The 24,715-nt window shown below is 41.1% G+C and overlaps 1 protein-coding gene across 4 annotated transcripts in view; it reads left to right on the plus strand.

Annotated features, from left to right (window-relative positions):
• The first annotated feature begins 5,611 nt into the window (after positions 1 to 5,611).
• Positions 5,612 to 24,715, plus strand: part of LRRC8B (leucine rich repeat containing 8 VRAC subunit B) — a 44,623-nt gene continuing 25,519 nt past the window's right edge. For 2 of the 4 annotated variants that reach the window (XM_063298228.1, XM_063298227.1), the window contains exon 1: positions 5,612 to 5,848. The gene's annotated coding sequence lies outside the window, so the exon portion shown is untranslated. The remainder of the gene's footprint in view (positions 5,849 to 24,715) is intronic. The other 2 variants (XM_063298230.1, XM_063298229.1) reach the window with 1 other exon arrangement.

Here is a 24,715-nt window from a genome sequence, read left to right on the forward strand (position 1 = left end):
CATGCGCCACATGTGCTTTATTCCTCCATATTGAACTGTAGCAGTGTAAATGTGGGGTTTCCTATCTGGGGGATAAATGGACAAGTGCAATGTTATTTATTTATTTATTTATTTATTATTCAAATTTAATTACCGCCCATCTCCCCCAAAAGAGGGACTCTGGGCAGTTTACAATAAAATCAAGCTCCAAACATAAACATTAAAATCTCATAAAAGCAGCCACATCACTATTATAAAATACAATAAATAAATATAAAATTCAAGAAGGTATAAAATCCAAGCTGGTGAGAGGGAGTCTCGGGTGTGTAATGTTGCTATGGTTATTGGGGTTTCTCACAGAGTAGGGGCCAACTGGAAGAGAGTATAGGGAGAATCAGTTCCAGAGGTGCCCACTGAAGCCCATTTCATTACAGCACTCATAGGAGGAGCAGCTGTTGTGGCAACTTTTTTGTGTTACGTGTGATCATTCCCTTGATCTTCTGTGGAAAGCTGCCATGATTAAACCTGCTTCCTCCACTGCCTCACTGTCCCCATGTTTGTCCTTGTGATGAAGCTGCATGTTCCCATGTTCATTCTTGAATCCAGTAACATCACAATGGCTGATGCAGTATAGATACCAGCAAAATGCTGCTGCAGGACCATATGGAGGAGAAAATAATCACGCTCCCGGAAATCTGGGATGAAGCCAAGATTCTAAAGGACTTCCAGTTTTTGCAAGCTAGGATCTCTAGTCTAGAAACTATCATGCAAGCCAACATACTTTTGCCTGCATGCTACTGATATATTTACCATTTATTGTCAAAGACAAGTAGTAGCATATTGATTATATATGTTGGAATTGTTGTGAGAATGGACACTAAATAAAATTATTTTAGATGAAAATGAACAAGCCCTGCCTAAGGGATGAATATTTGTTTTGGTTTCAATTGTAAAAATGGCTGCTTCATACAAAATACAGGGTAATGTGGAAGGGCAGTCTGTAATGTGGAAAAACAGCATGACATATTTTGCATTCAGTTTCAATTCCTGGCACTTTTAATTAAATAATTTTGAATAGCAGTAGAAGAAAAGCTTTCCATCAGAAAATCTGGGGAGAGAGTATTCTGGACTAGATTATTTGAGTTAAGCAAGAGATAAATACTGTAGTGTACTGAACTTTCAGAATCTTTGCCTATTTCAATCTTCAAATAACTACTCCAAATTGGTCAGTAGAGGGCAGTGTTCCATTAACTACATTTCTTTAAAGCTTGAGACTTTTAGGTGAAAAACAATTTTAACAAATGTCTTCTTTATGGTATATATTCATGATACTGAAACTTTATGTTGTAGTTGTTGTTTTTGATGAAAATCTATTTCTTCTGGAATTTCTCACCATCCAAACAATAGCATAGTATGATGGCTTGTAAAGCAAACACACTCTGTAAGTAAGAAAGAATATGTTATATATTCTTTACATATACATTTATGAAAAATATACATTTTCAGCATCAACACTTCATCAATTAGTTCAGTAATCAATATTTTTCACACTGATGAGAGACTTTTATTAATTTTAACATTATTTTTGGAATAGCATATTGTTGTTTTCCTTTTTATTCTGGCATTACTCTTAAGCAAGACAGCTGATGCAATAAGGAAAGGAAGAACTTCAGTTTTAAAGCTAGCGACAGATATATTTTTGTGCCCTGGTCCTACCTCTATTTACTTGGTAAAGTTAACTTATACTGAATGTGGCTTACTCACTAAAAAGTGTTGGTTTTTATTTGCTGAAATAAAGAATGTTCATTACTCCTTTGTCCCAGAAATGTTTATTGTGACTTTTTCCCATCAAACAAGATCTGTAAACCAAACTTTGTATATATTTACTCAGATGCAAGTCTTATGATGGAGCTTACCTTTATATAGGCATACTTAAAACATTAGCCTAAGGCCATGAAATGCTTTAATAATGTTCAGTAAAATAATCAGAACCCAAGCCATGCCAAGGTTTGAAGTCAGAATCTGAACTTTTAGTATAAATAATTAGTAGGTAACGCCACTGTCTCAAAACAAATGAACCAGGTCAACATGAACCACATCAGAATTGCTAAGACTTGATTATACACTAACTGTTGAAGCCTTATTGAAAGCTAGACAATATAGGAATCTAGAAGTTAGAAATTCATGGTAGCCTGGTCTCTTTATCAATTATGGGCTATGAAGTTTGTGTTGACTCTTAGTTGTTGTCCTGCTTCATTTCAGTTTCCTAGGCTATACAGTCCAACTACATTTTCCAGCTTATTATTTCCAACTTCAGCATTCCAGGTTCCAGCCATAAACAGCACATCTTGTTTGCATGATCAGACAATTTCAAACTGAATTTGGTATCAAACTCATCAACCCTCTCTTCTTCTGAATCAGTGGTTGCAGCATAAACTTGGATTAGTGTTATATTAAAGGGTTGTCCATAAAGTCCAATTGATATTATTCAGTCACTGGTTGTATTGTAGCCATGTGTTGTTCTTACTATACCATTCCTAACTATGGAAGCAATGCCATTCCTTCTTGGTTTTTCACATCCTGAGTAGTAAACTGTGTAATCATCTGACTGAACGTGCTCAATTCCAGTCCATCTCAATTCACTGATAACTAAGATGTGTCACTGATTCACTTCATATTTCACTGTGTTGAGCTTTCCCTTTATTCCATATTTAATAAAAATCACTCTCTGTCACTCTCCAACCCTGGGAATCCATCAATAACCTGAAGCTAAAATTGTTCAAATTCAAAAATTTGAATTTTTGAATAAAAATGCTCAGAATAAAAACCCGATCTTCTTTATTACCCTGCCTTTCACATTTGGAATACCTGTACCCATTGGTGCAAACTCAGAAAATTGGGTTAAATTATTAAATTTAACAATTGGTACATGAATTGTGCAAACACAATCAGAATGTATGGAATACTGAAATATCCATTGTTTTTTGGATGCTGCCATTGTTGATATATGATTTGTATTGAGTGGCTAGTTGGTTCCATCATATAGAGATATTCAAAATGCTATATGTCATCTATCACATTGAAAAATATGTTTTCTCCAATATTGAGCTGACATTATTAGGTCTATAATACATATAGGAGCAGAGTTGGCATCCAGTCTACCACAAGATAGTGGCAATGGTTCTACTATCTCAATCATCACAGTATGGCCTGTTGTTTCTTTAGGTTCTGTGTATACGTAAGCAAATAGATGCATATCATCCAAGGGTTGGGTTAAAGATGCATCAGGTTGTTTTATTTAGGTAGATAAGTAGAAACAACAAAGAATCTTGCAATACCTTAAAGATTAACAAATGTATTATTGTGGAGATTTCCTGGAACACAGTTCAATGCAACTAACTAACTATGGTTGCATTCTCATGATACACTGAAACACAAACTAGCCAAGCACATATGAACCTAGTATTTTGGGCAAAACAATCTGTGTGTGTGTGTGTGTTTTATGGTTCAGTGTTTCACGTAAGGCCAAAAAATGGATCAATTGATTAAACCATGGCAAAGTTAACCATAGCTAACCACATCATACAAACACAGACTTCAATTGATTTTGTTACATCATCTATCAGTTTAGATTTTTTTTAAAGGAGGCCCTGTAAGTTAAAAAAAACTTCTTTATAAATTAATAAGACTTTAGGAGAGAAGGAAAACTATTTTTAGATTGCAAAATCACACACTAAAGAAAAGCTGACTAGCCCATTCATCTGTAATTAGTAGACAAGGGTAAATTAAATATACCTGCATCTTTTACAGCACAGATTCTGGGAAAGATTCCTACTGAGCTACAGACAGCTCATTCTAGAGAAAGTACAGTTGTAAGTTCAATGTCAGCCTTTTGAATGACTCTGCCTGAAAAAGAAACAGCACTAGCCCCCTCACCACCTGTTTGCTTTTGTGATGGGACAGACAGTAACAGGAAGCAAAAGACTGCATCCTGCTAGGTTACCAATATGATAGCAGTTCAGCCACCCTCCTGCTTGTTGTGCTGCTTCTAAGAAAAGGCAGAGTAAAAAATGTTAAAATTTTACAAGCTCAGCTTATGCATATTTATTCAGAAGTAACTCCATCCTATTTTAGGACACAGCTAACAACCTAAATTCCATTTTGAAACATTCTTCTACTAATTAAATTCATTACATACACCCCAGCTCCAAAGACTGGGCAGTTAACACTACTAAGATAAAAATATAAATCACATAAATGCAACATAAAACCAAAGCCAATAAAAATGGCAGCCTGGTCACCATAAAAATCTCAAGATAAAAATGGGACCATTAGGTACACCAGCTTGAGTTGTATAAAATAAAAGCAGGATATACTTCTAATAAAATAATCAAGCAAATACCCATTTAAACAAACCATCTTCACAGAAGGATAATACAGAGGGACCCAGTATCCCTGAGGGCAAGGTATGAAGATCCTAAGCACAGGCAAGGTATGAATCATAGAAAAGCATTGCCTTTGATCCCCTTAATTTCTGTTAGGGATGGGAACATAAATACTGCACTCATCTGCCTGCATGCTCAGGCCAGGCAGACTCCATATGGTGGAGACAATCCATAAGGTATCTTGTACCCAAGACTCAAGTATCTTGAGTTGGTCTTGGAAACCTATTGGTAACCTAATGCAGCCACTGGAGGATCATTGTTATACAGGTAGTTCTCGTTTAATGACAATTGGGACTGGCAAATTGGTCATTAAGCAAAGCAGTCACTAAGTGAAACTGCACCTGTGCTTAGGATCTTACTTCAGCTTTCCTTTGCTTTACAGACCTATTAAGGTAGTAAATGTGAGGATTGGTCACAGTTACTTTTTCATCATTGTCATAACTGCAAACAGTCGCTGTCCAAGGCAGTCACTAAACAAGGACTACCTGTATTATCAAGCTGTCTCCTGTATCCTAGGCATTGTTATTTTATAAATAGCTACACCCAGCTCTTTTATTCATAAGGACCCATAAGGTCTGAATAGTAAGAAGCAGTAACAAAAGCCTTGCCACCCCACTGAGCAAGCTTAATTGGCCCATGCTTTACACTTCTATACACTATGCACTTCGGAGAAGGCCTCTGGCAAACATTCAAGAGGCTAATAAGGGGAAAGCAAATCTAGTGCTTTTAAGACAACTTAAAATGTAAGGGAGGGACGTCAAAGGATCGGCAGCTACCTAAATACAGGACAGGCCTGCTTGTGAGGAAGCCCCATTGCGCTCAACAAGGCTTATTCCCCGTCCCCAAAGCAAAAACATGAAACTGACAGGGTCATCTGAGGACACTTTTGTGCGGTCGGCCCCCGCGTCCCTTTCCGAAGTAGGAACGAGGCTGGCATCCCCCATCTCCATTCTGAGGCGAAAAGAAAGGCAACACTCCTTTTGTTTTCGCCCTTCTGTCCCGCCCCTTTTATTATTCGCTCCCCTCCCCTCCTGCGGTTCTGCCTTGCGCTTCCCTCCGCGCCCAGTCAGCGGTTCTGCCAGCGAGAATCCTATTGGCAGACGCGACTGGTGACGCATCAAAAAGAGCCGGGCGGAGTCTGAGCCGTGGAGTCTCTGGTCGAAGCCGGCTCCCGAACCCGCCCCTTTTTTATTTATTTTCCCTCTTCGGAGGCTTGCTTTCCTTTCGCCCTTCCGCGGCCGTGGAGGGCTGGCGTAGAGGAGCCGGGCGGCCCAGCGTGCACGCCGGGCGGCGGTTGGATCCGGTAAGCGGGAGTGAAAGTCGGAAGGTGAAAGAGAAGGCGGGCAGAGGCGCCGCACCTGAGAAGGTTTACCTGACGTTTGCGGCGTGACGATTAAGGATTGAGTTTCCGCCCGTTCTCTTAGGTAGGAACTTGGCGCAAATTCCTGACATCTGTTCTTCAGGCATCTTTCACAGTTTTGGAAAGATGGTGGGGAATGATTACGAGAAAGAGTAATCGGCTGTCTCTCTGCTTGCAACTCTTTCTCAACCCCTAGCGATTGTTTTTTTCCCCGCGCTTAATTAAGCTGTCAAACCTGCTACTTACTCGCTGGAATCTAAAACTTGCGAAAAAGGGAATCCGGGCATGTGTTAAGTGCCTTTCCCTTTCCAGTGAATGGAGATTGTTTTGCTTAATGGCTTGCCTGCAACAGCTCCTGGTGAAGTGTTAAAAGGTAGCAAGTATTAGAGCTTAATCTGGAATAGATTGCTTCAGTTCTGATAAATGTGGACTCTAGGTTGAAAGAGCTTTTGCTTTTTTAAAAAAAATATTAGCCTTTATGAGCCACAAGACTGTTTCTGCTTTGCTGGTTCTGAAGTGGCTGGTTCCAATTGCCACTAACAGAGATCACAGGGAAGGGAAGGACTTCTCAGAGGTATTTGGTATTGAGAGAAGCCTGAGGCCATGCTGTTATGGTGAAGACAGCCATTTCTTCCAGTAGCAGAAGTAGGTTTCTTTGCCTAAAAACACTTGTTTTGAAATGTACCAAATATAAACATTATTCAGTCACACGTTAGTATGTTTTTGTTTTACAAAGTCCTAATGATCACAGGCATTGTAGAAAAGGCCTGTTTGTCTAGGGTAACCAAAAATCAGGAGGAGCCTGCTAGCATCTTTTCAGGCCAAAAAAAAAATATTAAAAAGGCGTAAGCTTTTGTGAGCTAATCAAATTTGTTAGTTTGAAAAGGTGTTAGCAGACTCCTGATTTTTGACTGATTGCAGGCTAAATCTTATTTCTTTAATTGACTGGGTTAACTTGCTTTGAATGGGATAGGAGTTAATTCATTGTACATTCCCAGCTCATATACTATGATCAAAATTTCTGTATTATCTAAAATTCTTTGAGCCAGAAATGTTCTCTTGACTGGGTTCACACAACTTATTAACCTAACTTAGTCTTTCAGTGTATTATAGCAGAAATCGTTATTATATGGCTTTCATAATTGACTTAAAAGCAATAAACCATAGAATGTTGTATGAAGATAACCATTACATTTGATTACTTATATTAGTTATTTTATTAGATATATATCCTCTTATTCATGAGCTCAAGGTGACATACATAGCATTCCCTTCTTCCATTCTTTCTCACAACAACCCTGTGAAGTAAGTTGGGCTGACAGAGTCTGATTGTCCCAAAGTCACCCAGTGGGATGTGTTATTGAGACTGTGTTAACACATTCATTCTGTTTGATTACCTTTTTTCTATAATTATCTTTAAGAAATAAACTATAAGGAGTCATTTACAGTATGAATCCTATTGTAAAAATTTGCTCTCCTTTCTGGTTTCAAGGTACAGAGCCAGTCATGTTAATATTGAAGGAGTAAAAACAAGTTGGTGAGCTGTTAGTTGTTTTCTTGCAAGCAAATGGTAATAGGCGAGATTCTATATATTTAGGAAGGGAATGTAATACAGTAGAAGAAAGTGGTGGTCTGGTTTTATGCAGCCAAGATATGGTAATCTTAAATTCTGGTAATCTAATAAAATTGATTTTGGGTTATGTTTGTGTCCCTCAATGAAACTAGAAGCACTAATAATTGTTTTACTTCTCTGATAAACCCAAGATATATCTAAATAAATTGCTAGATTAAACTTCTTCCAAATAATGTAAATCTTAAGCCCAAGTCTGACTTGGGTGACCTGATATTCAAAAAGTACTGACACTCTATCTGATTTTTAAATGCCTCTTGTTAATTACAGAACTGGTACAAGTTGAATAATTTAGACTTCATTGCAATCAATCCTTTCAGAAAAAGACAACCAGCAGTTTTATCAAAACTCTCAAAAAATGCTTAGAAAATTATTTTACCCTCTGGAGCATTAGGCAGCATCCCAAAAGCATTTCTGGATTCACTGTCCAGTAGGATCAAATACTACTCCATCCTAAAATTTGTATAATTAAGGGTGAGAAAAAAAGTGGCTACTTTTCTGTAATTAGTAGACATCCTGCGTAGGAGCAGGGATTAACTCTCCAGTAGTTTCTTTGTCCGCTACCACCTCCATTAAATTCCTGTATCCATGTTCTTTATTCTAATAGGCTTTACAATAAAGGAAATATTGCTTATGCTCTGTTGTCAGCCCTGATGATTTTAAAAAATCAGTTATAACATAAAACACTTTTACATACTTTTACCATTTGTGTGTACAGTAGTTCAGAATTTCTAAATCAAACAGGCATATTTGATTTGAAAAATTCATAAGTCATCTGCTGGGTCACAAAGAACATTGTTAAGAAAAAGTGTAGCAGCCTGTTAGCTTGGCATAATGTGGCATTTACTGCTCATTTGCAAAGATATGTTCCCAGAAGAAAGCTAACTGGTGATTAGAGTGAAATTTATAGACACTAAAAACCATGGTGCCATCTGAGTGGAATGTCTTTCCTATGTGACAATTTGAAAATACATCTATTTCCCATCCCCCAAGATGCATTTTATTATGTTTGACATGCTTTCATTAAGTTGAACTCAATTAATATGCCTAATCTAGACTTATCTTCTCAAGTGCCTTTTCAGAACTATCTGAAGAAGATAAAAGGGAATAAAACTGACCCGATCATTTTGTATTTAAGTAGAAGCATTGGGACGTGATCATTATGATAATAATATCCACATATTATACTTAATGGGCTAATTGTTGAGTACAGGAGCATGGTTCTTCTTTCCCTTTGCCTGTACCTGAAACATCTACTGTAATGATTGCCTACTCTAATAGACTCAGACTCACAAGCAGGAACTTAATGATATCTGTTTTATTAAAGAATAGTATGCAAATACAGAGAAAGCTGAGAATGTGTAAAAGCGCACCAAATACAAACTAAAAACCCTCGGCTCAAACGTAATCCTTCCCCTCATCCTGCCGTTGCAAACTCCCCCCCCCCCCCAGGTGCTGGTAACCGTTTCTGCTGATATCCTGGGAAAGGAACCTTGAACACACGAGATAACCCAAACACATTCCAATCCAGCTGCTAACATATAACAATCCTACGAGATGGAATCCTCCTCCCCTCCCAGACGAAACACGCATCAGCTAAATGACATGCGAAACATTATGATGTACCAGCAACATTGGAACGGTGAACATGACATACCGCCCCCCAAAAAATATTAAGGAGCAGGTTTCATAGGATAAGCTAGATGAAAGCGTCTAACTAAAACAGGAGATTGAACATCACGGGCAGACACCCACTCAGGGTGGGAAACCTGTTTCCACCGAATGAGGTACTGCAGGGTGCCATGAAGTCTGCGAGAATCAAGGACCTACTTCACCTCAAAATGTTGCTGTCCGTCAATCATGATCGGAGCAGGAGGTGGGGGTTGCGGATGCCAATGATCGGAGTGGTTGACAGGCTTGAGCAAGCTGCAATGAAAAACAGGATGTAAACGCTTTAGATTGTGTGGCAAATCGAGTTTAAACGTGACAGGGTTCACAACTCCCACAATGGGAAAAGGACCAACAAACTTAGGAGCCAACTTCTTTGAGGGCTGAGGGGATTTAATGAACTTTGTGGAAAGGTAGACCTTATCACCAACTTTAAAAGCAGGTTGAAGGGCTCGTCGCTTATCAGCATGCAGATTATAGGCAGATTGGGCATCAGCCAACACCTGTTGAATTACCGGCCACGAATCAGCCAGGTGAGCAGCCCAATCAGAAGTGGAGGAGGGCTGTGTGGAGGGCTGAGGCAAGTCAGGAATGGGAACAAAGTCCCGGCCAAACACAGTACGGAAAGGGGTGTGCCCTGTGCTCTGATGGACAGCGTTATTATAAGCCACCTCAGCAAAAGGCAGCAGATCAACCCAATTGTCCTGCTGATAGTTGACAAATGCCCGCAAAAATTGCTCCAGGGTCAAATTAAGAGCCTCCGTAGATCCGTCAGTCTCTGGATGCGACGCAGTGGACAACGCCTGCTTGGTGCCCGCCAGCTTCAAAAATGCCCTCCAAAACTGGGAAGTAAACTGTGTTCCGCGGTCCGTGATCAAGCGGGAGGGGCTCCTGTGAATCCGGTAGATGTGGACTAGGAAAAGGCGGGCCAATTGCTGCGCAGACAGAATGGAAGCGCATGGAATAAAATGGGCTTGCTTAGAAAAGTAGTCCTTCACCACCCAAATCACAGTCTTTCTCTGACTAGGAGGCAAATCCACAATGAAATCCATGGAAACCTCCTCCCAAGGACGGGAGGGGCTGGCCACCGGCTGAAGTAGCCCTTGCGGTTTGCCCCCCTTCCGTTTAGACAGGGCATAGACAGGACAAGAAGCAACATAACTTTTTACATCACGTCTCAATGTGGGCCACAGAATTGGCGGCGCACGAGGTGTAAGGTTTTGACAAACCCAAAATGACCGGCCACTTTATCATCATGAGACCTAATCAAAATTTCCCTTCGCAAACTGTCAGGGACATAGAGGCGGTTCTGCTTCCAAGCGAAGCCTCTGTCAAATGTAACATTGTCTCTATTCGCTTGCAACCAAGTGTCAGATTTCAGCTCTAGCAGAAACTGTTGTTGCAATTGAGAGGGAATTGGTGTTCTTCCCCCAGCCGGTGAAACCGACACTGGGGGCAGCTGTGCATGAGTCTGACTGCATGTGACAGCTTGCAACCCCAATTGGGGTGCTGTCCACACCGTACCCACAACGTCAGGTGCCTGGACTGAATCCTGAGGCAGGCGGGAAAGCACATCAGCCAGGAAGTTTTTCTTGCCCGGAATGAACTTCAACTTAAAGTCAAAGCGACTGAAAAATTGAGCGCAGCAGATTTGCTTAGGACTGAGCTTACGGGGCGTGCTGAGCGCTTCCAAATTTTTATGGTCAGTCCAAACTTCAAAAGGACATTTAGCCCCCTCTAAGAGGTGGCGCCATGCCTCCAAAGCAGCCTTGACTGCAAAAGCTTCTTTTTCCCAAACATGCCATCGCCTTTCCGTCTCGGAAAGTTTCCGGGACAGATACGCACAGGGCTTCAGGCGGCCAGCAGCATCCGCTTGCAGCAAGAGCGCTCCAATTGAGAAATCGGAAGCATCCACTTGAACCACAAAGGGTCTAGTGGGATCAGGGTGTTGCAAAATGGGTTCAGCAGTGAACAGGCTTTTGAGTTTGTCAAAAGCCAACTGGCATTCAGGTGTCCAATTGAGCAATGCCCCCGGGTTCTTCACCTTGCATGTGTCCCCCAACCCCTTCGTACGTAACAAATCAGTCAGAGGCAATGCAATTTCTGTGAACCCTTGGATGATTTGGCGGTAATAGTTGGAAAAGCCAAGAAAACTTTGGAGCTGCCTGCAGGTACGCGGGTGCTCCCACCCCAAAATAGCTTGAATCTTTGCTGGATCCATTTCAATGCCCTTGTCAGAGATCCTGTACCCCAGGTAGTCAAGCTGAGTCTGATGAAATTCACACTTAGAAAGTTTAGCATAAAGCTCAGCCTTTCTCAGTTTGCTAAGCACCTGTTTCACCAAGCGCTCATGTTCCTCCTCCGTTTCAGTATAAATTAAAACATCATCCAAATAGACCAGTACACCCTTTAACAAATGTTCATGTAACACTTCATTGATCAATTGCGTGAACACCCCTGGTGTCCCTGCCAACCCAAAAGGCAAAACCTTGTACTGAAAAGAACCCAGAGGACAATTGAAAGCAGTCTTCCACTCATCCCCCTCCCATATGCAGATACGGAAATAGGCTTCCCTCAAATCCAGCTTAGAGAAGATTTTCCCCTTAGCCAGATGTGCTAACATGTCTTTTATTATTGGCAGAGGATATTTAATATCGAGACCGCATTTAATCCGCGGTAATCTGTACAAAGTCTCAATGTCCCATCCTTCTTCGCTCGAAACAAGACGGGGGCGCCCACTGGCGAATTTGCTGGTTCAATAAAACCCCTGGCCAAGTTTTTGTCCACAAACTCCCGCAACGCCGCCAGTTCCTTTTGCGTCATGGCATAGATTTTTGGTTTGGGCAGTTGCGCGTCGGGGACCAACTCTATCGCACAGTCAGTTTTTCGATGAGGTGGAAGTTGGTCCGCTTCCTTCTCACTAAACACATCCGCAAAGCTTTGGTATTGCTCCGGCAAGCCCTCCAGTGGGGTGACAGCGAAATGCGGGGTTGCTGCTGCCACCCTTCCCACTGCAGCCTGCAGAGCATCATCCTCCCCAGGGGCTTGATAGAAACCATCCCCAAAAGTCAAAGTCCTGTGCACCCAATTTATATATGGGTTTTGTTGGACCAACCAAGGAATCCCCAGAATGACTAAGGGACCCCCCACAGGCGCCACCACAAACGGCAGCCCCTCACAGTGGCTGCCCATTTGCAACGCCACCATGCCCGTGGAATGGGTGACTGGCTTCCCCCCCGCCGTAGAACCATCCAGTTGGGTAAAAATCATGGGACATTTTAGTGGAAAGCTGGGTAACTCCAAAGCAGCCACCACGTCAGGGTGCATCAAGCAACACGAACACCCTGAATCGATCAATGCCCAAACTTCAACGGTTCTTGTGCGGGAGCCTAGCTTCACTTTCACTGTCAATGTGCAATAGTTGCCACTCATCGAAATATGGTCGCGCCCCTCCTCCACCACCTGCCCAGAGGCACTCTTTAAAGCAGGTGGCTGGTGTTTCCCGCCGGCTGGAGTATATCGGGCTCCCCCTCGTCCCCGAAGTAAGGAATCTCCTCCACTTCAGTTTCAGCCATGGCTGCCTTCATTTTCCTGGGTAAAGAAGGAGATTTCCCCGACGACTTTCCCGGACGATCATCGGTCTTTCCCTTCGGGCACGCCGCCGCTCGGTGACCTTCCTTCCCACATCAAAGGCATTGTCCTTTCGCATAGCGGCGCTCTCTCTCCTCTTCCCAGGTACGTTGACTGGTCTTTCCAGTGGGTGAGGCAATGCGGGAACCCTTGCTGAGCCCAGCATATCTCATCACCTTCCGGTGAGCAAAAGTCTCATGGGCATGCTCAGCCTTCCCTGCCAGCTGTATCCATTCATGCAGGGTATCTGGGTCGTCCCTGCCAAGCAACCACCTCAGGACCTCCGTATTCAGACCGTCCTTAAAACGTTCTATTAATGTGGATTGGGACAAATCCTCAACCTTCCCAGCCAGAGCCTTAAATTCCAGAGCGTAATCTGCCACCGATCGTGGCCCCTGGCGCAGCTCCCTCAATGCCCGCTGGCGCAGCTCCCTCAATGCCCGTTTTACCCTTTCTTTAGCTAACGGGTCTTCAAAGTGTAGTTTCAACGCCCACAGGAATTCTTCGAACTCCTCCAGCTCAGGGGCATCCGATTGACACAACTGCACATACCAATCGGCAGCTCGCCCCTTGAGCTTAGTGGCAATGGCATTAATCTTGGCTCTTTCTGAGCAGAAACACTGTTCCCATTCATCCATATAACTCCTTGCATTGGTAAGGAAGAACGATAGCTTAGTTGGATCTCCATCAAATTTAATGGTAAAGTCCTTAACCCCCACTCCGGGCGGTCCCTTCGCCACAGCTGGTCGGTCGGGCTTCCTCTTAGCTCCCTGGGAGCTCCGCTCATGAGGAGGGGACCTTGAAATTCTCACCCTCGGCACTCTTACTTCCTTTCTGTGCTGGGTCCTACTCCTTTCCCCCGGGGAAGGGGGGGGCAAAGAAGGAGTCGAATACCTATTACTAGACTCCTCTCTCCTCCTCTCCCGGGGACCCCAGTCCATGGACATTTTACGGAACATAAATTCTAGTGACTCCAATTTGGCCTCCACCAGTTTTATACAATCAGGGGTTTGGGAATCCTCCTTTCCCTCCTGCCTCACCACGGTTGGGGACATCGGGTATCGCTGCTTCCAAGACGTTTTGGACGTCCCTGGTAGGGATCCCTGTGTTTCATCCCAGGTGAGCAGCTCGCCTGGTGACTCACCAGTCGGTTCAGGGGCTCTTTTACCTCCAACCTCCTCTTCTCCTAGGCTGGAGCTCGACCTCTCTCGAACTTCTGAGGGCTCTCGAGGAGGGACTCTCTCCGTTCTTATCACTGTGGAGTTGGGTTCCCCCTCGCTCGATTCCTCGCTTTCCGTGGTTTGGGGATTTGGTTTGCTCATCGCTAGCACTTCTCCCTCACAAAATAAATCTGGAAAGGGGCTAACGGAAAAATTTTTTGGATTCTCAGCTTTATGTAATGATTGCCTACTCTAATAGACTCAGACTCACAAGCAGGAACTTAATGATATCTGTTTTATTAAAGAATAGTATGCAAATACAGAGAAAGCTGAGAATGAGTAAAAGTGCACCAAATACAAACTAAAAACCCTCGGCTCAAACGTAATCCCTCCCCTCGCCCTGCCGTTGCAAACTCCCCCCCCCCCAGGTGCTGGTAACCATTTCTGCTGATGTCCTGGGAAAGGAACCTTGAACACACGAGATAACCCAAACACATTCCAACCCAGCTGCTAACATACAACAATCCCACGAGATGGAATCCTCCTCCCCTCCCAGACGAAACATGCATCAGCCAAATGACATGCGAAACGTTACGATGTACCAGCAACATTGGAACGGTGAACATGACATCTACATACATACATACATATTTATCATTGTTTTGTCTGTGTTGACAGCAGACATACAACATATATATTTGCATCATGATTCTGCTAAAGATACCAAGAGTTACTTGCAATATAACCATGATAACATATAACCATGGGAAAAAATTCTAAAAAGAATCTGCACTAAAAAAACTTTCAAGGCAAAGCTGAATGTTGTATCTGAAAAATTACAGGTATTGCACATCAAGATAACATTTCAGTATTGCATTATGACCCTAGAAAAGGTCCTGTTTCTTGTGCTTAATGGAATTATATTCTATGACAAAGACTTTGAAGCTTAAAAGACATTTAACTGCTGTCTTTTGCTATTGATGATAGAAAATTATGTTAATATACAGTACTTTGAACCTATTTTCATAATCATTCTTAGGGTAATAAATAGGCAAATGAACTTTTCCCTTCTTTCTATTTTATTATTTGTAGTAATACAAGTAGTGTAACTGTTGATGGCCTTCCTTCTCTAATATCAGTACTATTTCTGTGGTCTTCCTGTAAAATGTGCTTCTGTGACATATCAGCCCAGTTGTTGTTGCATATAATTCTAAACACTAATATTGCTACCATATACTGTAGATCCTAGAGTGAAACTGTTGTCTTGTATACACAAAAACAAGGGAAATTGTAATATATAGTCAATCTGAAAATGACTAGAGAAAGCTGAGTAAAATCTAAATTAAATGGACAGATTTGGGAACTTTTTAACTAGTGACTGGACTGATAGAATGACAATGAATCAAGGAGAAGAAAGAAACAGAAATTTGTTTTATTGATTGTACTGTATATCCTGCTTTTCTGCTTTCAAAAGCAATCAGGGAGGCTAGGAATATGCTTGAAAATATTCTCATCCTGAAAGGTTCAAATTGGCTAAGGTAATCGTAAAAAAATGGAATTTTCTGTAGGGTAATAATTATCTTAGCACAAAACTGTTATAATGCTTCTGTAGCAAAGCAGAATTAACAATGTGGACTGGTTACATGGCTCTGTGCATCTTTTTATCATGAGCAACAACTTCCTATAGTAATGTTCAGCCTTTGGGCTAAGCTTTTCTGTAAATTGTTTTATGGAATATTAATGTAGACTACCCCCTAATATTCAACTTTTAATTAGAGGGGTTCTTAGTAAAATTTCCAAATGAGAATTGTGTTAGTCTGTTTTAACAGTGGCAGTTTATAAGATTAATATATTCCTAACATGAATAGTATTATTATTCTGAAATTTACTTTTATAGCCACATAGGCAGGGAGTGGTAATTGAGGATAGCTATTTATAGTTTAGTAATGATAACAGTATGTATAATTACTGGTGGGGGGAGAGAGTCAGAGTAAGAATAACACAATAAAAGTTGCTAGATTTAGCTCAGAGCCAACCTTTTTGTTTAAATCTCCAGTTGTCAGGCCAGCTTTATACAGGATGGAGAGGGGCAACCATTATACACATCATAGCACTGAAGGCCTCCTTCTGTATCTTCAGGAACAACATATGGTCACTGATAAGGTCTCTTCCCAAAATCTGAGAAGAGTAAGAATGCATTCCTCCCCACTCCAAAGTCCTGCTGTGCTGCTTCATTGTAGCGGGGAGGGGGAAGTGTTCCTGGAGGGATGAGCAAAGAAGGCTAGGAGTCTATGACAAGAGGGTATACTCCCAGCAGGGTCACCCAAGGTGTGAAGGTCATCCTAGCTGCCCAGCTAAAGCAAGCAGGTACCTATATTGGGCAGCAGCAGTATAGGAAGATGGTAGAGGTTGATGATCACTTTAGTGACAATGGCAAAGGCATCAATTCATACTGCGTGGGAGAAGGCAATGGTAAACCACTCCTCTATTTTTGCCAAGAAAACCACATGGATAGAAAATATAAAATGATTAATGATGTAGTGCCGGATGATGGGACCCTCAGGTTGGATGGCATTCAACATGCTACTGAGGAAATGCTGGGGATCTTTTGGAGTACTAATGACATAGCTAGCTTAAGCCTTTGGGATGTCTAGTTACTGATGCTGGCATATAGAAAAAGATAACCCAAAACTGGAAAGACAGAATTACAGTGGGAACATGGAACTTAAGAAGCATGAACATGGGAAAGTTCAGTATGGTGAAAGATGAAATAAAATGACTACACACTGACATCTTAGGCATCAGCAATTTGAGATGATCTTGGACTGGACACTTTAAGTCAGAAGATCACACTGCTTACTACTCAGGACATGAAAAACAAAGAAGGAGCAGCATTCCTTTTATAACTAAGAGGGTATAGCAAGAACCACACGTAGCTACAATGCAACCAGTAACTATTCAGTTACTGATTGCATTATTCAATATCAGTTAGACTTCATGAAAATGCTTTAATATGATGATCATCCAGGTTTATGTTCCAGCTGCTAATGCGGAAGAAGAAAAGGTTGTGCTGCTTGTGATTGGAAACTGGAATGCCAACGTTGGAATATTAAGGAGGAAAATGTAGTTGGACTGTATTAGTTAGGAAACTGAAATGAAGCAGGAGAAAGACTTAGCATTTCTGCCACTCCAACGATATCTTCGTAGCTAATACAGTCTTCAAACAGCCAAAATGACACCTGTATACATGGACATCACCAGATGGAATACATAGAAATCAAACTGACTACATTATTGCTAAAAGGAGGTGGAGTTCAGTTATAGCATCAAAGACGTGGCTAAGTGCTGACTGTGGAACAGGTCACAAACTGCTCGTGTGCAAGCCCCAAGTTAAGCTAATGAAGAAGAAAGCCAACCAGTTTACTCAATATGATCTTGAGCCACCAAACATTTTCAAGGAAAACATCAGGAATTGCTTTGAAGTCCTGAACCTCATTGATAGACAACTAGAGGAACTGTGCAATGAACTTAAAGAAGTTTTGATGAATAGGTGTCATGAATAGCCCCTGGCCAGGTGCTATTCTGACATGGCGCCAGTGGAGAATGATCATTAAACAACCCATAAACAGCAACAACCAGCGGATGTGCAGCTGGAGAGGAGCCGATGGCGATTCAGCACCTTAGACCAACAGCATGCCAGAGAGTGAAGTTGGACAGGGGAGGTGTGAGAAGAGAGGTGCCACCAGATGAAAGGAACTTTTGGGAGGAGCGGGAAACGAATGTATTTATGCTGACAATTAGAAACTGTGATCATTCAGATCTTTAGTTTGCTTTGGATCACTGCTCAATAAAATCCTTCTATCAGAAGTGGGTCAGAAGTGCTGATCAGGGATCAGGGCCATGACAGAAAGATCCAAATGGTATCTTTCTGGATCCAGCATCCAAGATACCTTAGCAGATAGTCCTTACTTGTAAGAACTTTTAGTACTAGAAGATGGAGTTATTTTATTTATTTATTTTATTATTCAAATTTTGTTACTGCCCATCTCCACCAAAAGAGGAACTCTGGGCATTTAGTTAGATCGGTACTTTTTTCGTTACCAAGTCGGAAGCCTACAGGAACTTATGGCATATCCCCAGAAATATGGCAAGCAATAGAAGAAGAATCAGTAAAGGTTCTAACCAAGTTATGCCAGCAAATCTGGAGATCGACACTGGCCAACAGATTGGAAGAGATCAATCCACATTCCAATACCAATAAAAAGGAATCTTAACAGAGTGTGCAGACTATCATACAATATCCTTAATTTCACATACTAGCAAAATAATGTTTAGGATCATCCAAAACAATTTAAAGCCCTGTATGGAAAAGGAGATGCCAGATCTTCAAACTGGCTTTAGAAAGGGCCCAGGAACAGTAGACATTATTCCAGATGCATGCTGGATAATTGAGAAAGCCAAAGAATATCAAAACAAAGTTAGTATGTGCTTCATTGATTATAGAAAGCCCTTCAATTGTGTTGATTACATCAAGCTGTGGAATGTGCTTAGAAATATGGGAATCCCAGAACATCTCATTGTCCTTATGCAAAACTATATACAGGTCAGGAAGCCACAGTATAGACACAACATGGTGAAACAGACTGGCTCCAGGTTGGCAAAGGAGTGGAACAAGGCTGTATATTCACCCCTTATTTATTCAACCTATATGCAGAATATATATTAGGGGAAGTTAGATTGGAAGAACATGAGTGTAGTTTTAAAACTGGAGGGAGGAACATCAATAATCTGTACTATGCTGATTACACCATTCTGACAGCTGAAAATGCAAAGGATCTGCAAGCCATAAAAATAAAAGTCAAGGAGCACAGTGAAAAAATAGGACTGAGATTAAATATAAAGAAGACCAAACTAATGACAACAGGTGCAACAACCAGCCTTAGAATTGACAGTAAGGATACTGAAGTGGTAAATAACTAAATAGCTTCTGCCTTTGAATATCAACTCTCAACAGTAATGGAACAAGCAATCGAGAAATATGCCACAAATTAGCAGTTGATAGAGTAGTCGTGAAAGCCTTGGGAAAGATATTCATATGCCTTGATATGTCTATACCTACAAATATCAGAATTGTACGGGCAATGGTATTCCATGTGATTTTTTATGGAAATGAAATTAGGACTTTGAAAAAGCCAGATAGAAAGACTATTGCCACTTTTGAATTTTGATGTTGGAGAAGACTTCCGAAAATCCATAGAGAGCCAAGAAAACAAACAAATGGATAATTGAGCAAATCAACCCAGAATTCTCACTCAAGGCAAGGCACAAATGATCAGGCTCAAATTATCTTACTTCAGACACATTATGCGAAGACCTAGCTGTCTGGAGAAGGCTCTGATGCTGGAAAAGGTGGAAGGAAAGAGGAGAAGAAGGAAGGCCAGCAGTAAGGTGGATGGACTCAGTTACAGTGGTGATGGGTGCACTGTTGGAAGACCTGAAGAACCAGATTAGGGATGGATCATCACGGAAAAAAATCTATGTGGTCACTAAGAGTCGACACTGACTTGATGGCACATAATCAACATAATCAAGAACACATTATCTGTCCTAACATCCAGGAACCACGCTGAGACAAGGAATAGGTCTCTAGTGCTTTATTACTGCTACATTAGACAGAAAATCCTAACAAACTGAAGAAGCGTGGGAAAAACCCAGACAGATAAACCCCAAAGGTTAAGGCTAATCTGTGTCTCTTTGAATGGCTGCTTAACTCCTCAGTACTACGCATGCGTTTTCCCCCCTGGATAGAGGCCCCCTCCTGCTCACCATCAGTACTCATGACATTATCCAGTCAAACAGGAAGTGGGGGAAACATTAATATGGGGGAATCTTATGGACAGCATAATATTCCCCCATGCTAATAATAGTTTCGTTGTTTATTCGTTCAGTTGCTTCCAACTCTTTGTGACTTCATGGATCAGCCCACGCCAGAGCTTCCTGTCGGTCGTCACCACCCCCAGCTCCCCAGGGATGAGTCCGTCACCTCTAGAATATCATCCATCCATCTTGCCCTTGGTCGGCCCCTCTCCCTTTTGCCTTCCACTTTCCCTAGCATCATCATCTTCTCCAGGGTGTCCTGTCGTCTCATTATGTGGCCAAAGTATTTCAGTTAATAATAGTATAACTATATATTTATTTTCATTCACATTAAACATTCATTTCTTAGCAAGGATATGTTATTTTGCTGAACAATGGCTGGCATCAAAACTAAGCATTATAACATGGGAAAGAAAGAGTGATCATGCAAATATTTGCTGAATGTGTTTGAAGAATATGAAATATTGAATTAAAGCAAATAGGGGCTATTGTCTTTTTGTTATGTAAACTTTAAGAAAAAAATTAACACTCCTAGCTCAAGTCTTACCTGAAATGTGTTTAATTCCATACAAATTGCCATACCCACAGGAGACTACACAAACCTCTAAGTCAAGCTAAGTAAGAAAAGAAGCGTAGTTGAAATGTAGAAGGTTGGAAGAGGTACTAATCATGTTTTATTCCTAGCAATGCTTACAATTTCCTTGCTGAATTTTAACATTATTGCCAAATACAGAAACACAGTTTATGCAGACACTATGCTACTTCACTTCTATTTATGGTATTAAACTGTAGCAAATGTTTCAACCAGTGCTGTGCAGTTTAAGCATCAATTTAAATCCAGTCTGGTACTATTTACCTAGACTCTGATTGCAGGGGGACATTAATAGTTTCTCATCTATAACGCCTTTTAAGTCTGACAATTAACATAATCTAACTTTGCCCAGTAAAGAGCATAATCTAGCACAACTACAGGTAGTCCTCGCTTACCGACTGCTTCATTTAATGACTTTGAAGTTACAACAGTGTAAAAAAAATCAGCTTTGTGACCAATCCTCGCATTTACGACTGTTGCAATGTCCTGCGGTCACATGATTGCCATTTGTGTGCTTCTCAACCAGCTTCTAACAAGCAGGGTTAATGAAAAATGCGTAAATAAAATTGCAAGTTGTGGTCACACCATGTCTCACTTAACGACCGAATGGGAAGTGATGTCATAAGCCAATTGCAGTCATGATTTTCCACTTAGTGATGGAGTTACCGGTCCCAGTTGTGATAGCTAAGTGAGGACCGCCTGTAATCTTTAAACATGCCTAGTAAAGAGCATAATCTAGTGCCACTATAGAAAAATATGCAGAATATAGTAATGATAGAAATATCTGTATGTCTAGTTGTAAATAAAGACTCAAAATTTTCTTTTTGCCTTGTTAGAAATGGTAAAGGCAAATTTAACACATTTCAGTTGTTTTCCAGAACTGTAATTTATGTGCTTGCAAGATTTGCCTTACTCTTGTATCTGTTCTTCAATCTGCTAACCAAGGATTATTTTTACCAATGAGCAAGAGCTATTCCTAGAGCCGGGTGCCCACTGCCTGTGAAGCTGGTACATTTCCTGTGTTCAGTACAGCCTGCCTTGATCAAGACTGCCTAAATGCCTTTTACACTGGCTAGCTCATGTATTTTTAAAGTCCTAGACTACTAGATAGGAAACCTTCGGTGTAGACAGTCTGGCAGCAGATGGGCAAAATGCTTTCTCGTATCATTAATACAGTCCTAGATAGTCCATCTTCTGGTCTAAAGTGGATAAGCACCTACGTCTTCTAGCTCTCAGCAAATAAGAAATGGAACTCTCTCGTAGACGTATCTAGAGGTACTGGCTTCAGGAATTTTGAAGCTTGTCCCTGTGTGTGTATGTGTGTGCATTGAAAACATTCTTTTTGCAAGCCTTTACTGTATGTCCTCAGCACAAAACACTCCTTTTGAGGTCAAAACACTTCCAAAATGCTCAGAACAGCTACTTTTCATTCCGAATGGCTATTCTGCATTCAAAACAGTTCTATTCAAAATATTCTGTACATCCCAGCTTTAGATATGTAAATGGATACTGTAAATGTTTACCTCATATCTAGAGGGTTTTTTCTTGTTTTCTTTATTCTTTCACTGTAGTGAATAAACTGGCAAGCTGGTTTGCCCCGTCTTGTAATATATATGTGGAGAATCTCCTGTGTTCTTTTCTTACTCCAGTACTTTTGAGTATCTGTCACAGAGCTCCAAGTGAACTCTGCATATGATTGAATGCAGTAACAGCTCTACAGCATTGTATTGTTTATTTCATTCAATATTAAGTTTCCTTCACTTCTCTTTCTTTATTCCTTACTACAATTTGGAACTGAAGATTTAAATGTTTTCTCATTCCATATAATTCAGCATTTGTCCAGATAAAAGTTATTTCACCTCTTGAGGAAACCTACCTGTATCAAAAAATAGTTGGTACTTTAATACAAAAATAAATATTACATTAAGTGCCTCCATAAAAGATACCTGGGACATGTCTTGCACAAGCAGTAAGAACTCAGCTCTCTTTTGGCACATTGCAGCCGACCACCTACAAAATGGCCTGTTTCCTGTTAGTCACTGCATTTCATCTGAGGCTTGAGAGAAATACGTTTGAGAATTATATAATTATGATGTAATGGATCAGAAAATGTAGGCACTGTATAAAGGACCTATGGGTTTGGCCTTGTCAGCCCCACTAGGCAGACTAGACAAAGATCCATTCCACAGGAAGGCTAAAACTACTTTTCTTGAGATTGGCTATAATAATAGAACCTTGCAAGTCTAATTATGTTGTACCTCCTCCTCCTACTTACAGTTCAATTACAGTGAATTAGGGAGGTGTCTGTCTGAGCTGCTTCCAGATATTATCTCTCTGTTGTGGACTTAAAATATGTTTTACCCCTCGTCACCCTGGCAACAGTTCTTTCCTATCTCCATCAAGTTCATCTTCTGTACCCTCTGCAGGCCTCCAGTAATGAATACAGAAGTTAAGGACTTAATTGCCCAATTAAGATCAGGGAAGCCTGCAGGCAGTGACTTAATTCCTCCTGAATTAATCATTCAGCCTAGTGGGCACCTACCTTGGCTTCACTGTTAATATTTAGATGTAAGTATGATTGTATCTTGAGGATTTGAGGCTTGTATTTATAGTCCCCATTTTTTGAAAGGGGAGAGATGTCCCAGCAAATTACTGGTTTATCAGTTTGCTTTATACAATCAGCTCAAACACTTAAATGAGACGTATTTATTAGAAGGTTAGGGATTGGCTAGAACAGGGAAAATCTCCTGCTGGAGGAACTGGCTGGCTTCCAGGAGGATTCCTATACTATTGACCAATGTGTGTAGTCCTCCAATATTTAATAGAAAAATACTCTCCTCTTCCACAGTCTCCTAGAATGTAGCCAGTATTTGATTGGGTTAATCAAAGTAAACTGTGGGAGAAGCTGAAAGCCCCTTTGATTGTCAAAAGGCTGCTATTTTTAATCTGCATTCTTCATGATGTTTAAAGTCAGGTGCAGCCCTCCAGGTCATTTAACATCTGCTGTATCACCTAAAAATGGAGTTAAGCGTAGTTGACTCTTAGCCCCCATTATTATTTAACTTCTCTGTGTTTGACTTGTTAGGTTACCTAAAAAATGTGGACTTTCACCACCCCTAAGCTGTGAGAGAAATTTCTTTTCACTCTACTATATGCAGCTGATAGTTATATTATCTTTGATTCCAGTTGATCTCGGAAAAGCTCCGAGGACCCTTACACAATTCTGCATGGAGGACAAAATTAAAGCAATCATAAGACTAAAATCATGAACTTTGCCAGGAAACGCAGGAGTTATCGTGTCATATAAGATGGACATTCAGTCAAGCAGACAACATTTTCTAAATATTTGAAGGTGATTTTGTCAGGCCCAGCTCAAGAATGATGAAGAATCAGTCCATTCAAACTTCAGTTCTTTATTTTCTCACACCGTATAGACAGAATCTTGCCAGACTAAAGCTACTCTACCTAACCTAAGGGGAAATAAACTGGGAGAGCTCTAGGGCGGGGCTATTCTGAACCTCTTCCTTTTCCCACCATTGCCTCCCGGACTGTGCCTCCGCTTATCACTACCACCTCCTTGGAATGTGCTCCCTCCTTCCTGAGAACAAGTGGCACTGCAGAAATCCACCAGTTTTTCATACCTTGTTAGAAGAAAATATTTTGCCTCCTTTACTGCCCGAATTGCTCAGAGAAGTATATCTAATATCCTTCAATTCTTGTAAACTGAAGAAGGCATCTGCTGCGCTCAAAATATTTAAAGCAAAAACACTGGCACTTATGCTCTGCAGTGCACAATTGCGCTGTTTACTAAAAAAAACCTGGTTTATAGTTTTAAGATTGGAACTCAAGGTCCTCCACTGCATTTACAGGCTGTCTTAGTGAGATTCAAGGCTAGAGGATGGATATCTCTAATACATTTTTGGCTAAAACTTTTTTTTTTCTTTTGGGCTTAGCCCCTCTTTCTTTAGAGGATGGATTTCAGTCTTTTTGGAAATGATCCCTGGTGGTAAAATGAGATTCTCTAGGATTTTCTCCCTATTTATTTCTCGGGATTTGATTAGCCTGTGGCTGAGGCACTGAATATCAGACGCTTGAGTACCAGGACTATCTAAATAAGTCTCCAAGTCTCATTATTGACAGTCACCGATATTTAGTAGCATCTGTGGTATCTCCTAAGCAATTAGCAATATGAAAACATAAAAGCACCTTCACTTACCTAGAGGTGCTCACATACGTGCCAGCTTCTGCGTCACCATCCCACCGGAAGTCAAAAGTCAATCGAAATGATGACACAAAACCTGCTTCGTGGATGTCACGTTGCCCCTTCACTTATCAGATTTGCAGATAAATACAAATTGGATGAGATAGTTAAAA

This window comes from Candoia aspera, chromosome 3 (genome assembly GCF_035149785.1).
Source record: "Candoia aspera isolate rCanAsp1 chromosome 3, rCanAsp1.hap2, whole genome shotgun sequence".
Classification (NCBI taxonomy): domain Eukaryota; kingdom Metazoa; phylum Chordata; class Lepidosauria; order Squamata; family Boidae; genus Candoia; species Candoia aspera.